The sequence below is a fragment of the Myotis yumanensis genome, unplaced genomic scaffold, assembly GCF_028538775.1.
Source record: "Myotis yumanensis isolate MYYU_CA2020_CCGP unplaced genomic scaffold, mMyoYum1.0.hap1 SCAF_5, whole genome shotgun sequence".
Taxonomy (NCBI): Eukaryota; Metazoa; Chordata; class Mammalia; order Chiroptera; family Vespertilionidae; genus Myotis; species Myotis yumanensis.
The window spans coordinates 24,753,652-24,767,167 of NW_027223756.1; positions in this window are offsets into that span (position 1 = coordinate 24,753,652).

Sequence of the window (13,516 nt, forward strand, 5' to 3'; positions counted from 1 at the left end):
TTCATGTTCTTTGTTCTCACAAAGCCCAGCTAGTTGGCTATTCTTCAATATCTATGACGCAAAACAGTTTTCTGTGAACTATTTTGAGAAGTGCATGATTTCACTTAACTTGATACAGCTGTTAAATATATTTAAAATGTTTTTGACAAATTAACGTTCAGTTAGTAGGGAAATTGTTAATTATTAATTCCTCTGATTAGTAAAGGGTCTTGAAAAAGAAAACAGAGATGTAATTTTGCCTGGTCTTTTTTCTCCACCTGTGGCCAGTTTTATTACCAGGAAAGGAAAGAGTTTGCCTGATTTATATTTAAAGGTTAAACTCTTAAATTTATTTTAACCAAACCACCGACTTGGGTATAGCTGAAATCCCTTGACTGAAGAGGCTAGCAACCTTCATCAGGAACAAGGCTCCTTTGTGCACTCCATCAACTATGTTTATAGCTATGCTCACTATCATTGCTTGTCAGTCTTCTTCCGAGTCTTAAACAACCCAATCTGAGAGGTAGCCGTTGATTTACATGCACTATCATTTAAAAAATAAAAAAGGGGGAATTTGCCGGAAGCTGGTCCATCCTTGCTGCTTGACACAGTCACTGCAGGGAAGAAACATCTGCACAGCATATGTTTCAAGGGACCTGGCGTATATGGCATACTGTTCTTAATATGTTTGCTCACCTTCTTGGTGCAATGTGTTTTAACCTAGGTCACCTCTCCGAGAAAGGTTGTTTCCCCAGGTAGGAATTTTTCCCTGAAGTTAGGGAGGGAATAAAACCCCTTAACTAAATGCCAGGCGGGTAGTTAATCACTTTAACTACGAAGGATCACCCTTAAGCTACATAATCTTTACTCCCTAGAATGGAGATAAGAAACGCCCTAACCTTTGGAATAGAAATTGACAGGATTAAAATCAACTGGTATAAATACAGATGTAACAAGACAATAAAAGACAGAACTTGGCTGGAGATCCAGGCTAGAGATCCTGGCTAGGCTGCTGGTCAACTGAACGCTGTCTCTGTGTCATTCCTTCTTCGCTGACTCCGTCCACACCTTTGGGGACCCCTGGACCTGCTGGGGTTGGACCCCAACAACATTTCTTTTTTTTTTTTTTTTTAAATATATTTTATTGATTTTTTACAGAGAGGAAGGGAGAGAGATAGAGAGTTAGAAACATCGATGAGAGAGAAACATCGATCAGCTGCCTCCTGCACATCTCCTACTGGGGATGTGCCCGCAACCCAGGTACATGCCCCTGACCGGAATCGAACCTGGGACCTTTCAGTCCGCAGGCCGACCCTCTATCCACTGAGCCAAACCGGTTTCGGCGATTTCTACTCAATATTTAATTGATTATATCCAGACATAACTTCTGAATGCACACTGTATATAATGTTGCTGTTATCATTCTCAATGCATGATTCACAGGGAGATAGGAGCACTATTCTCTGTATTTGGGGACCCAGTGGTTTGTCCAACTGCGCATAACAGATACTCTGCTGCTGGGGAGAGAGGTAAAATGTAGACTGTACTGGTTGCTGTTTTGAAATACTTCATTAAATTTATCATTTTCATTTTCTATGAAGTTAGCAGTCAAATACAGGAAAGACAATGGGTAACAAATGCCATTAAAAAGGTCCCATTGCATTTTCATAAATTTTTCAAATGAGCTAATCAGGAGTTGTAATAAGGCTGCTTGCTTTTTAATCTTTGGGCTATTTAACTGTCAGGAACAGTTTAAAAGTGCTAATCCAGTACTAAGAAATTAAGCTGGATTTTCATAGCTAGTAGTATATACTAACACTTAACATTTTATATCCATTTCCTTCTGAAAATGTTTTTTTTTTTTTCACTTCCATTGAGGACTCTGACCCCTGAAAGAACTAACTCTGTGTAATTCAAATGGTGATATAAGTGGGATAAACTGTAACGCATGTGGTTTAAAACAACAGGGGAAAAATAAAGACAGCAATGAGCACAAGAGCCTCCAAATTTGGGTGCAGGGAGTACAGGTAGCATGAAAGGAAAAACATCCGTCAGGGTGTTGGGCGACAGGAATCCAGATTCATCTTCTCTCTTCACTGGACATGAAACCTTAGGCCACCTAGCAACCCTTTCTGAGTCTCAGTTTACAACACTGAAAGTAGAGTCAGTAGCCTGAACTTATGAAATAAAAAATCAATCTGCTCTCCTACAATTTGCTCTTACACCTAGAGTCATTCTTTATCAAGTATTTCTGTCATGTGTCCAGCTGAGGCACAGTGCCCATGAGGGAATTCACACCTGCAGCTTTAATCGGCAGATTTGCTAAATGGCAGAGGAGATCTCATAACTGTACCCTCTTTTAGATATAATCACCTGATTTGGGAAGAGTGATGATAAGACATCTCTTCTCCTGAAGAGAATCAAGAGCTGAGTGGGGGCAGTAGTAACTGCTGCCATGTCATTGGCTACTCAAAGCACAGCATTCAAATATTTTGCTTCTGGCTACATCCGCTGAAGATAAATGAAAGTCCATCATTTCTGATTGGACTTGGTCGTCAGCAGTACAAATGCATCAGAACGCTACTAACTTCTCTATGCAACGGACTGTGCAGAAGATAGCTTTTCTGAAAGATAGCTTGACTTCGGAAAGATTATAATTTGAGTTCCCTAAATTGAAATAATGTAGGCTATGCATAGAATGTACTATCTTTGAGCTTAATAACTTTTCTTCATTTATTGTAAACTGTTACATACAGAAAAATGAATAAAATACATGTGGCTGAATAACTATAAAGTGAAAACCCAAGAAACAAACATTCAGAGCCAGAAATAAGACTTTTCCAGCACCTCAGACTGATAATATCAATCTACTAAATTTGTTTTGATATTGGATATCATGATTACAAGACCGTTTATAATAAGCATGCAATGAGGGCATTTTTGTTCAAACACCTTAGACTTATCGGGTTATTCACTACTACTGTCCACCTCTCTTAGGGTTTCCTCATCATGTAGAAGATATCTAGAACATCTTTTAAATTTCCTTTCTATGTGTGGCTCTGCATTAGTCTGATCATGACAAGCATCTAAATGGTAATTTGAATGGTGAAGAGCACTAATGACAAGCACAGTTTCTCTTGATGCAGAAAAAATACAATTTGCATGGGTAATGTGGGTGATCAGAGGATTTGGGTATGAGAGGAGGTCTGTGATAGGAATCCCGTTCATTGAGTATTTCAGGTTCTGCCTCCTTTCACATGGTGGGGTGACACTTTGAAATCATGTGAGACAATGTGATTGGTTCCGAGCAATGAATTGTAAACAAAACGATTTGTATGACTTGAGGACCAAGCATTTGATTGCTTTTGAGAGTTCTCTTTTCCCCCCTGTTGTAGCTGGTGTTGCTCAAGAGAGTTGCTGCTCTGAAGCTTGGTTGGCTGACTGATTACCATGAGCCCTGCATGTGGCATAAGCAGGAAACAAATAGGAGCTGTTTTTGGTAGACAGAATAATGTCTTCCCAAAGATGTCCATGTCCTAATTCCTGGAACCTGTTCTCTACCTAGCTAAAGAGATTTTGCAGATACGGTCAAGTTAAGGACCTTGAGACTGGGTTACATATTATCTTGGATTATCTGGGTTGGCCTATTGTATTCGAAAGGGTCCTTGAAATGTTAATGGAGCAAAGGTTAGAATGGTGTGATTGCTGGCTTCGAAGCTATAGGATGAGGCCAAGGGATTCAGGTGGCTTCTAGAAACTGGAAAAGGGAAGGAAGTAGATTTTCCCCTTGAGCCTCCTGAAGGAGTTCAGCCCAGTGAAAGTCATTGCACACCTCTGACCTCCTGAACACTAAAATAATAAAACTGTGTTATTTTAAGCCACTAAGTTTGTAGTAATTTGCTAGAGCAGCAATAGAAAATGAATATACTATTTTAAGCCATTTGAGGCTTGAGACTGTTTATTACAGCACCATAACCTAGTCTGTCTTGACTGATATAATTCTCCCTTATCTTTTTTTTATGGTCAAAATTAGCATTAAGGAAATGTACTTTAAAATTCAAGTGGTGTTTTCTTCACCCAAACAGTGTCTATAATCTTCAAGTTGTCCTCTTCCTATATTTTTGGGGGAGAGATGTGAATCAGAGGATAGATAACATTTTGGATAATTGTCTACATATTTTCTATAGTATATAGGAATATAATCTAAAATGCAATAGAGAACCTGTCTTTAAGAATTGTCAGATGCAGCCTGGCTGTCGTGGTTCAGTGGTTGAGCGTTGGTCAATGAACCAGGAGGTCACAGTTCAATGATCAATGAACCAGGAGGTCACAGTTCAATTCCAATCGGGGCACATGCCTGGGTTGTGGGTTTGATCCCCAGTGGGGGGTGTGCAGGAGGCAGCCAATCAATCAGTAGTTCTCTCTTATCATTGATGTTTTTCTCTCTTTTTCCCCTCTCACTTTCTGTCTGAAATGAATAAGAATATATTAAAAAAAGAATTGTTAGGTGTTATTTTAGAATGTCTGTTTTGTTCTCACTCTTTGGTTTATGAAATGTAGAATGAATTTTCCTGCCTATGGATAAGATAGAAAGATTTAACCCATAGATACCATGCAGGAGATAAACTAGCAGTCACTTTATTAACAAGTTTATTTGGTGACAGTGTATTCTTCCTTCAAGAAGATAAAAGTGTAAAGTGTCAGATAAGTTGTAATGTTGGGATCAATGTGAAATTTCACAGAAGAGCTCCTCTATAGACTGTCACACATAAAAAGGGACTCAAAACTGAGCTATTGTGCAGAGATAAAGATGAAGAGTATTTTCAGAATGTTTTTCTTATGTGAACTTCATTGTGGAATCCAGAAGTGACTCCATTGATGCAGATGCTAGAAAGATGAAAGGGAAAACAAAAAGGGAAGCATCATTTTCTGAGATTCAAGAATTTCTCTGTAAGTAACCCAAACACAGAGCATAGCTGCAATTATAGCACCTAGAACCAAATCAAATGATGAATATCTTTTGTAATCTTAGGATCCAGGGCATCGATTTTTATGTTTACCTGGCAACTTCATTTATTTTCTTGTTTCTGTTTTTTTTTTTAACCTACATAACTCACACATACACGCATGTGTACTACACATGCTCACACAAGCATATGTGTAGACCCCAATGTACATATTTGATCATTTCCCAGGTACCTAGGAACACTTATTCAGTCACCCTCCCTGGAAGTACACAGGGAAAAGAAGGCAGATTTCTCTAAAATGCTCCACGGAATTTCTCTTTTATGGGGCTGTTACCTCAAGGAGTGTGGGAGCATTGAGAGTGCCTGTTCTTGCCCTCCACCCCCAGACCCAGGTACAGAACTTCTCCGCTCTCTGGACACTCTCTGGCAGTTTTGAAAGCTTGCCGTCCACATCCATGTCCTACAGTCTCAGCATATCTGGTGGGTGGGGATCTCTTTATCTTGTTTAATACTTGGCAGCTCCAATGTACATCTTATAAATGAATGTCTTACACTTCCTAGAAGCTTATAGTTGTGGTATAATTTTGTACATCCTTCCTATAGAGAAATATGCTCATAAAAGCATTGCAGTTAAAATTTCCCGTAAACAATGCTCCTCTTAACTTTCTACATTAACACCCTTCTACACACATACACAGAATCATCAGAGCTCTGCATGCCAGAGTTCTTTACTCCCTGGCTGGTTACATATAAAATAATCTTTAACATATTATTTTCAGCAACCATGAAGAATTCTACTGTCTTAAAGCACAGCCCAATTCCTATTTATCTCAAATACTACTAGATCCTTTTTCATGTGACCAAATTTCACATGATTTAATTTTTCCTAATAATGAGTGCCAAGCATAAATCAAATGGTTAATTAATACATGTTTGTTGGGTGCCTATGCACTTTGTCATTGTGCTAGGCTCTGAGTACACAACTTTGAGCTAGATATATGTGAAGTCTGTCCTTAAGCTATACATATGTCAGTTAAGATGACAAACAGTTAAACATACAATTGGAGAAGGATGCTTATGAGTACTTATCGGGGGAAACTAAGTTACTATTAGTGGGGAGACCAGTAGGAGGTTTAGAGATAGTTTTCTGGTGGAATAACATGTAAACTGAGACCTAAAACAAAATAGGAGTTACCCAATGCAATGGAGGCAATGGCATGGCAGAGGCAGCAGCATGATTGATTAAGATTTGAGAGAGAGAAAAGGGCCCAGACCAAGTCAGGAATTGAAAGAAAATCAATACCTAGAGCCATCTGTGTTTGTACTTTTCCATTTTTTTTTTCTTTTTTTCTGAAGCCTTGGGACAAAGTGCCAAATACTGTGAAGGGTAGACTGACTGAAGCTGATTTGCAAAGGGGGTCTTAGATGAGAGAGTTTGTAGCCATCAACTTCCAGGCTATAAAAGAGTGTGGAGACAGATGCAGGAGTTAGAGGTTAGGACATGGTTTATGTAGAAGAAGCAGTATGTTATGAGATGTGTCACCTATCCTGAGGTCTGTGTGAGAGAGATGGTGCTCCAAGGGGATTTTTCTGATGACTTCATATGTGTCCCCCACAGCTTGGGGGACACAGGCCTGAGAAAAATAAAGGATGAGATTCTGCCTGCAGCAGACTGTACCAGCGAAGTATAAATTGTGATGTTGTTAGTGTTTTATCCTGTCCATGTGGACTTTTCCTATTAATCTGGTGTGTGTGTGTGTGTGTGTGTGTGTGTGTGTGTGTGTGTGTCTTTTGGGGGAAGAGCTAGCTGGATATCAACCAAACAAACTTAGAGTTATTTTTCTTAAAGGAACTTTATCCAGACTGATGCTCAGACAGGGACACTGAAAAGCAGCAACTGAGGAGGCTGGTTTAAGGGGCCCTGCAGACATGTATCACCCTTGCCAGTGAACCAGAGGTGGGGGATCCTCACAAAGGGCCTATGTCAGAAAATCCCACTGTATTAGGCAGAATTCTCGGGAACAACAGAAAAAGTAGAGATGTTGCAGAAGGCCGGAGAAAACCAAGTGACACTTTAAAGAAATGGAGGGACACTGTTTAATTACGCCAGCGGACGCAGGGAATAGCTTTCCAAATCTTAGTGCCGAAACATGCAGGGGGCTTCTTTTTATATCTCCCTGTGGTCTTTGTCCCGCAAATATGGATTATGCTTCTGGTCCTTTTCGTGGGCCTTGCAAGAAGGCCCCCAAGTGTTGGGGGTCTCCAGGCCATATCTGATGGTTTGGCCTGGCACCAGCATTAATAACCCTCCCTCCAGGGACAGTGAACTGTTTACAGTTTTATGGCCTCTGTAACAGGTTCTGCAAGACCAGTTTCTGGGAAGGAGGTAATGACTTAATTATAGGTTAGCTTGCTGGCATGGATTCCAATTGCTAGCCCCCAAAATATCAGGGTTACATTTGAATTAGTCCCTTTTAGCCGAGAGAGAGAGAGAGAGAGAGAGAGAGAGAGAGAGAGATAGAGAGAACATATATATGCAGTTGAAGAAATTGGCTTATGTGGAAGCTGGCAAATCCAAAATCTTTAGGGTAGGCTGGCAGTTTGAAGACCCAGAAAAAAAGTTTATGTTGCAGCTTGAGTCTGAAGACAGTCTGGAGGCAGAATTCCCTCTTCCTTGGGGCCATGCCAGTCTTTTTTCTCTTAATGTTTGGAACTAATTGAATGGAGGTTACTCTGCCTTACTCGAGGTATATGGACTTAAATGTTGATCTCATTAAAAATTACATTCACAGCAACATCCAGACTATTTGACCAAATATCTGGGTACAGTGACCTAGCCAAGTTGAGGCATAAAATTAACCATCGCATTCACAAAACCCCTCCTACAGCCCTAGACGTGTACATGCAAATGCACACTGGAATATACATGTAAAAGCCAATGTACATTCAGTGCCAGTCAAGAGAGAGAGAGCCTTCTGTTTCCATACTTCTGTCTTCTCATCTCCAACCACGGAGATGTCAGAAACCACACACGGGCAGGGAGAAACGTTGGCTGAGTCCTTGTCCCACTGCAGGCTTCTCAGATGCAGAAGGTCAGGCCTGGAAACCTCCAAACATCTTTAAATTTCAGAGCTTTTATTATTTCCCTGGGTGGACATATTATTTACTCTTTGTTATGCCCAGATTTCAAGATTCCCAAGAAACCACATCAGGGAGCCAGCCAATCCGATGCAAAAGCATAAGAATCTGTATTTCAAGCTAGCTTGAGCTCCCCTCCACAAGACTCACTGACACAACGGCAAACCAAGTGGCTGAGAGACAGAACCCCGCCTAGAGACGGGTTTTAAAGGGGGGGTTGGAGTAAAGGGAGGAGAAAGGACTGTGCTCTGCCGATTGGCCAGGCGCAAGTCGATGTCTTGTTCCTGGGTGTGGCTAGCAGAGTCTTAGACTTCTGGGAAGAAGCTCCTTGCCAAGCACGTGGCCAAGGTAAGATGGAGGACGTAGCCCTTACCCTGGGGCAAGGTGGAGGGCCTAGCCCTCGCCCTTTCACTCTTTAGGGCTGTAAAAAGTGACAGAGGACAAGGGAAGAAGACCTATTTCCATAGAGAAGGTCTGTAGGAACAAGAGGAAGAAATGTAGTTGCTTTATCCCCATATCTTGATTGTGCTGCACTTTCAACAAACTGGTTCTGAAGAGAAGGATGCCTCTTTCTGCCATGATTTCAGCATCCCTTATTTTGATGCTTGTGTTAGGTGCCTATATGTTGGATTGTTATGTATTCCTGGGAACTGACCCCATTATCTTTTTTGTAGTGCCCCAATTTACTCCTGATAATTTTCTTTTTCTGTAGCCCCCTTTGTCTGAAATTAATATAGCTCTGCCCACTTTCTTTTGATAAGTGTTAGCATGGTATATCCTTTTCCATCACTTTACTTTTATTTTAATTTGTCTTTATTGTTGAAAATATTACAGACGTCCCTCTTATATTCCCCATTTACCTCATCCACCCCATTCTCATCCCCTCCCAGGCCTTTACCACACTATTGCCTATGTCAATGGATTATGCATATATACATATAAATTCTTTGCTTAATCTCTTCCCACAACACCCACCCCTACCTTCCCTCTGAGATTTGTCAGTCTGTTCCATGCTTCTATGTCTCTGGAATTGTTTTCTATTTGTTAACTTGCCCTTTTTTCTTTATTCACCTCTTTTCCCCCTCTTTTTCTGGTTTCATTTGAGCATTGCATATGATTCTATTTTATCCCATCTGTTAACATATCAATTTTCATCTTTTAAAAAATTCTGCTCCTAAAGAGGACATCTTCTCCCATGCCTGTTATTGTTCATTTGGAGGAGGTGAAACCTGCTGTCCTGGTTCATCCAGTTCTTGCTCCAGGTCTTCCAGGAGAGGGACAGCCTCTTCAGCACTCTCTGGACAGTGCTCCTGTGCCCAGGCCTGCAGCTCCCGGGCAGGATGGTCAGGAACAGCTCCAGCACCAGCAGCTGCAGGATCAGCTCCAGGATCGGGGCAGAGAGGCCCCTTTTTTTGTAATTACAAAATTGTTTTAATCTGGTACATTGAAAACACGCCTCAGATTCTGTAATTCAGGAGCATATAAAGAAGTGAATTCGGGCAGCGACTATTAAAAACCTTAGCCAAAGCTGCTAGAACTAAGCCACTATGGAAGACAGTATGGAGTTTCCTCAAAAAGTTAAAAATGGAACTCCCATTTGACCCAGTGATCCCACTTCTAGGAATTTATCCCAAGAAACCAGAAACACCAATCAGGAAGGATATATGCACCCCTATGTTCATAGCAGCACAATTTACCATAGCTAAGATCTGGAAACAGTCTAAGTGCCCATCAGCAGATGAATGGATTAGAAAACTGTGGTACATCTACACGATGGAATACTATGCTGCTGTAAAAAAGAAGGAATTCTTACCATTTGTAACAGCGTGGATGGAACTGAAGAGCATTATGCTAAGTGAAATAAGCCAGTCAATGAAAGAAAAATACCACATGATCTCACTCATTTATGGATAATAAAGACCATTATAAACTGAACAAAAATAGATACAGAGGCAGAGCAGCATTGAACAGACTGTCAAACTATAGTGGGAAGCCCGGGGAGGGTTGGTGGCGGGGGTAAGAGCTCAACCGAAGGACTTGTATGCATGCATATAAGCATAACCAATGGACACAAGACACTGGGGGGTAGGGGAGGCCAGGGGAATGTCAAGGGGGGAAAAGAAAGAGACATATGTAATACTCTTTGTAATACTTTAAGCAATAAAAAAAAAAAAATACAGTCCTACCATATGTCCAGCAGGAGCAGAACCAGGAAAGAAAAAAGACTAACACTAATGACTACCACCCGCACTGGCTTTAGCCAGAAAGGAATGTGCTGTGACTCCTAGCTGAACAGTTCATGGGTGGATACACTCAGGTGCTGCTTAGATTAGAGCTCCAATGATGTCAAGACGATCGATTCCTTTATCTAGTTATCTCTCGGTTATAGGTCATCCCCCTCCTTTAATTTCAAGGTCATAGCTTCACAACACTTAGTGCAGTGAATAAGATGGCACAAACCAAAGCCCCTAGATGGAGCCTTGCTGCTGTGACTGTCCTAACAGATGTTATGTGCTCATCTCTGACCCAACTAAAAGTACTGCTGGCCAGGGAGGTAGGATACACTGATTGCCTTAGCCTAGGTCTTGGGCCCACCTTAGGCAGTGAGGGGTGACAGGAATGTCTTCAAAGTTCACTGCAATGAGTTTGGGAAGGATGTGCAGATACTCTCCAGAAGGCTTTCGCTGTGGTTATAGAACAGCGGTTCTCAACCTGTGGGTCGCGACCCTTTCACAGGGGTCTCCTAAGACCATCGGAAAACACGTATATAATTACATATTGTTTTTTGTGATTAATCACTATGCTTTAATTATATTCAATTTGTAACAGTGAAAATACATCCTGCATATCAGATATTTACATTAGGATTCATAACAGTAGCAAAATTACAGTTATGAAGTAGCAAAGAAATAATTTTATGGTTGGGGGTCACCACAACATGAGGAACTGTATTAAAGGGTTGCGTGTGGCATTAGGAAGGTTGAGAACCACTGTTATAGAAGCATGGTAATGGATGCTGGGTAAGAAAATAACAAAAGAGATTGACTGCTCTTTTCCTTAGGTCTCATGTTTCATGTCCCTTCCTTAGGAGGGCTTCCTTTGACATAGACACAAACTGAATTAGACACTTCTTTTATCATCTCTATGCAGTCCCTCTCCTTTTCTTTCAAGGCAAAACATGTACTTTTGTATTCATCTGTGTGCTGCTTTGGTTAATATCCATTTCCCTCACAAGAAGGTGAGCTCCTTGAGGGCAGTAACTATATCTGTTTTGTTTATTGATGTTTCCTTAGTATCTAGAAACTGCCTAGCATATGGTGGGCTCCCCCCCAAAAAAATGTATTGAAAGAAGTTACAGCAAATACTGCACTTTGGATATTTAATGGTTTGCAGATAAAGATATGGAGCAGAATTTTGTTTTTTGTTTTTTTGGCTTAAAGATACTTGGCCTGGTATGTTTAGGTTAACAAGTAGATACCTTTTATAGTAAGACGGTGCAGATAACAGATTGGACTAGTAGCATGCTTTATCAAATGCTTCTACAATAACCTTTACATTGCAGGAAAATGGAAAAAACAAACAAGTTTCCAAGAATCTATAAATCAACAGAGCATATTAAAGTGTTAGTGAAAAAACTAAGCAAATCTATACTGTTCACCCCCTCATCCTGTCTAGATGAAGTACAGTCCTGTTATGAGCTGGCTTAGTTAAGTCCTACTGGTTGAAGCATGGAGACTTGGTTTTAGTTTCATTCGTCATTAGTTATTTAACTACTGAGAATTTTCATCTTAAACAGGAAAACTTCCTTATACCTATCTGAGCAAACACATGGTGCCTCGGCTTCTGCCCCTGTAAACCGCGGATTAATAACAGGACCTGGCGATTGTGGTGAGGCTTAAGCAAGTCAACACATGCAAATTATTCAACGTACTCACACGAGGAACAGCGCCTGGCACATATTAAGTGCCCAAGAAATGTTATGTATTATTATGAAGAGCTTGTATTAGCGCCTTATTTCCTTTATTATTTTATCTGAACAGCAATATTCTCCACCAGAGAACTTCTTTATATATTATCTTATCTGAATGTATGAGAGATTCAGCATTTAGTGTCTGTGGGGTGCCAGAGATACAAAGAAATATTAAACCCAGTCTCATCTTTAAGAAATTTGCAATCTCATTCCAGCAGAGTATTTCATCCTGTGGCTTGATTTTAGAGACTGCGTTTCAGCGGAGCTAAATTTAGACTGTTAGCTCTTTTCCAGTCAGGATTCTCTAGCTTGAAAGGAACAGAATCCAACTCAAACTGACTTGAACCACAAAGTGGGTTTGTTAGCTCATGTACGGGGCAATGAAAATAGTGTGGTATTTGGGGGTGGTTGGTCAGGGTCCCCACAGTGTTCACCGAAGGCCCAGATTTTCCCATCTGTTGGCTCCTGTCATCACAGGGATGGTGCCAAACCAAGGCTGCCTACCCACAGGACGTCCACTAGCTGGATATAGAGACGCTTCCTTGTTCAGATCCAGGGGAGGAGGAGCTAATTAACAGAAGGACCCAGTTAACCTCTCTTCATGTCCAGACTAGGGTCAGATGCCCATTCTATTGCCCATCACTGGCAATGAAGATCACTCCTAGACCAATCAGGCCCACCTCTGAAGCTGGGAGTGGGGTAAACAGCCAACAATTCCCAGTCTACCCTTTGAAGGGGGAACCACATCTTCCTTTTACTTCTGTTCTAATACATTCTGTGCCTGGTACAGAGAAGATGCTTAGTACATACTAAAGGAAAGAATGGATAGTAAATAGACCGAACAAAGAATTATTTATTCACCTTACTTAAGCTTCCAGAGTCCTAGAAATGCTTGTCCCAGGAACTAGCACAACCAGTTTTTCCTTGTTTAATGGTCTTCTCTTTTGGTACCCATCACTGAGTAATTATAAGCTGTGCTATTTGTCCATTCATTCCCAGGTCTTGGGGCATCTTTTGGCTGGTTGTATCATATGTTGTGGCAGATGAGTCAGTCTTAAGATTTGCACCCACAGAAATTGGAATTTAAGCTTCCTCTTTATTCTAACTCTGAGGTTAGGGAAGCAGCTGTTGATGGACTAATTAGCATTTTGGGAGGACTAAGGATGATCTCCCCATCCTTTGTTTAATAGGTTATCCCAGGGAGAGTCTGAGAGCATCACTGGACTGTTTTTTTTCATGCAGAAACTAGATTGGCCTAGTCACCATATGTATCACAATGGTAATAATAGCTATAACAAAAATCAAGTCTGTTATGCCTGGTCTCATGTAAGGATAATGTTAGGATGCGTGTGACATAGGTATATTTGTTACAGCCCTTGAATTAACCCTTTGACCTGCATGCTCAGCATCTGTTTTAGCTCGTCTCTAAGGGAGTGTCGATGTCTTAGGGATATCTTGGGGT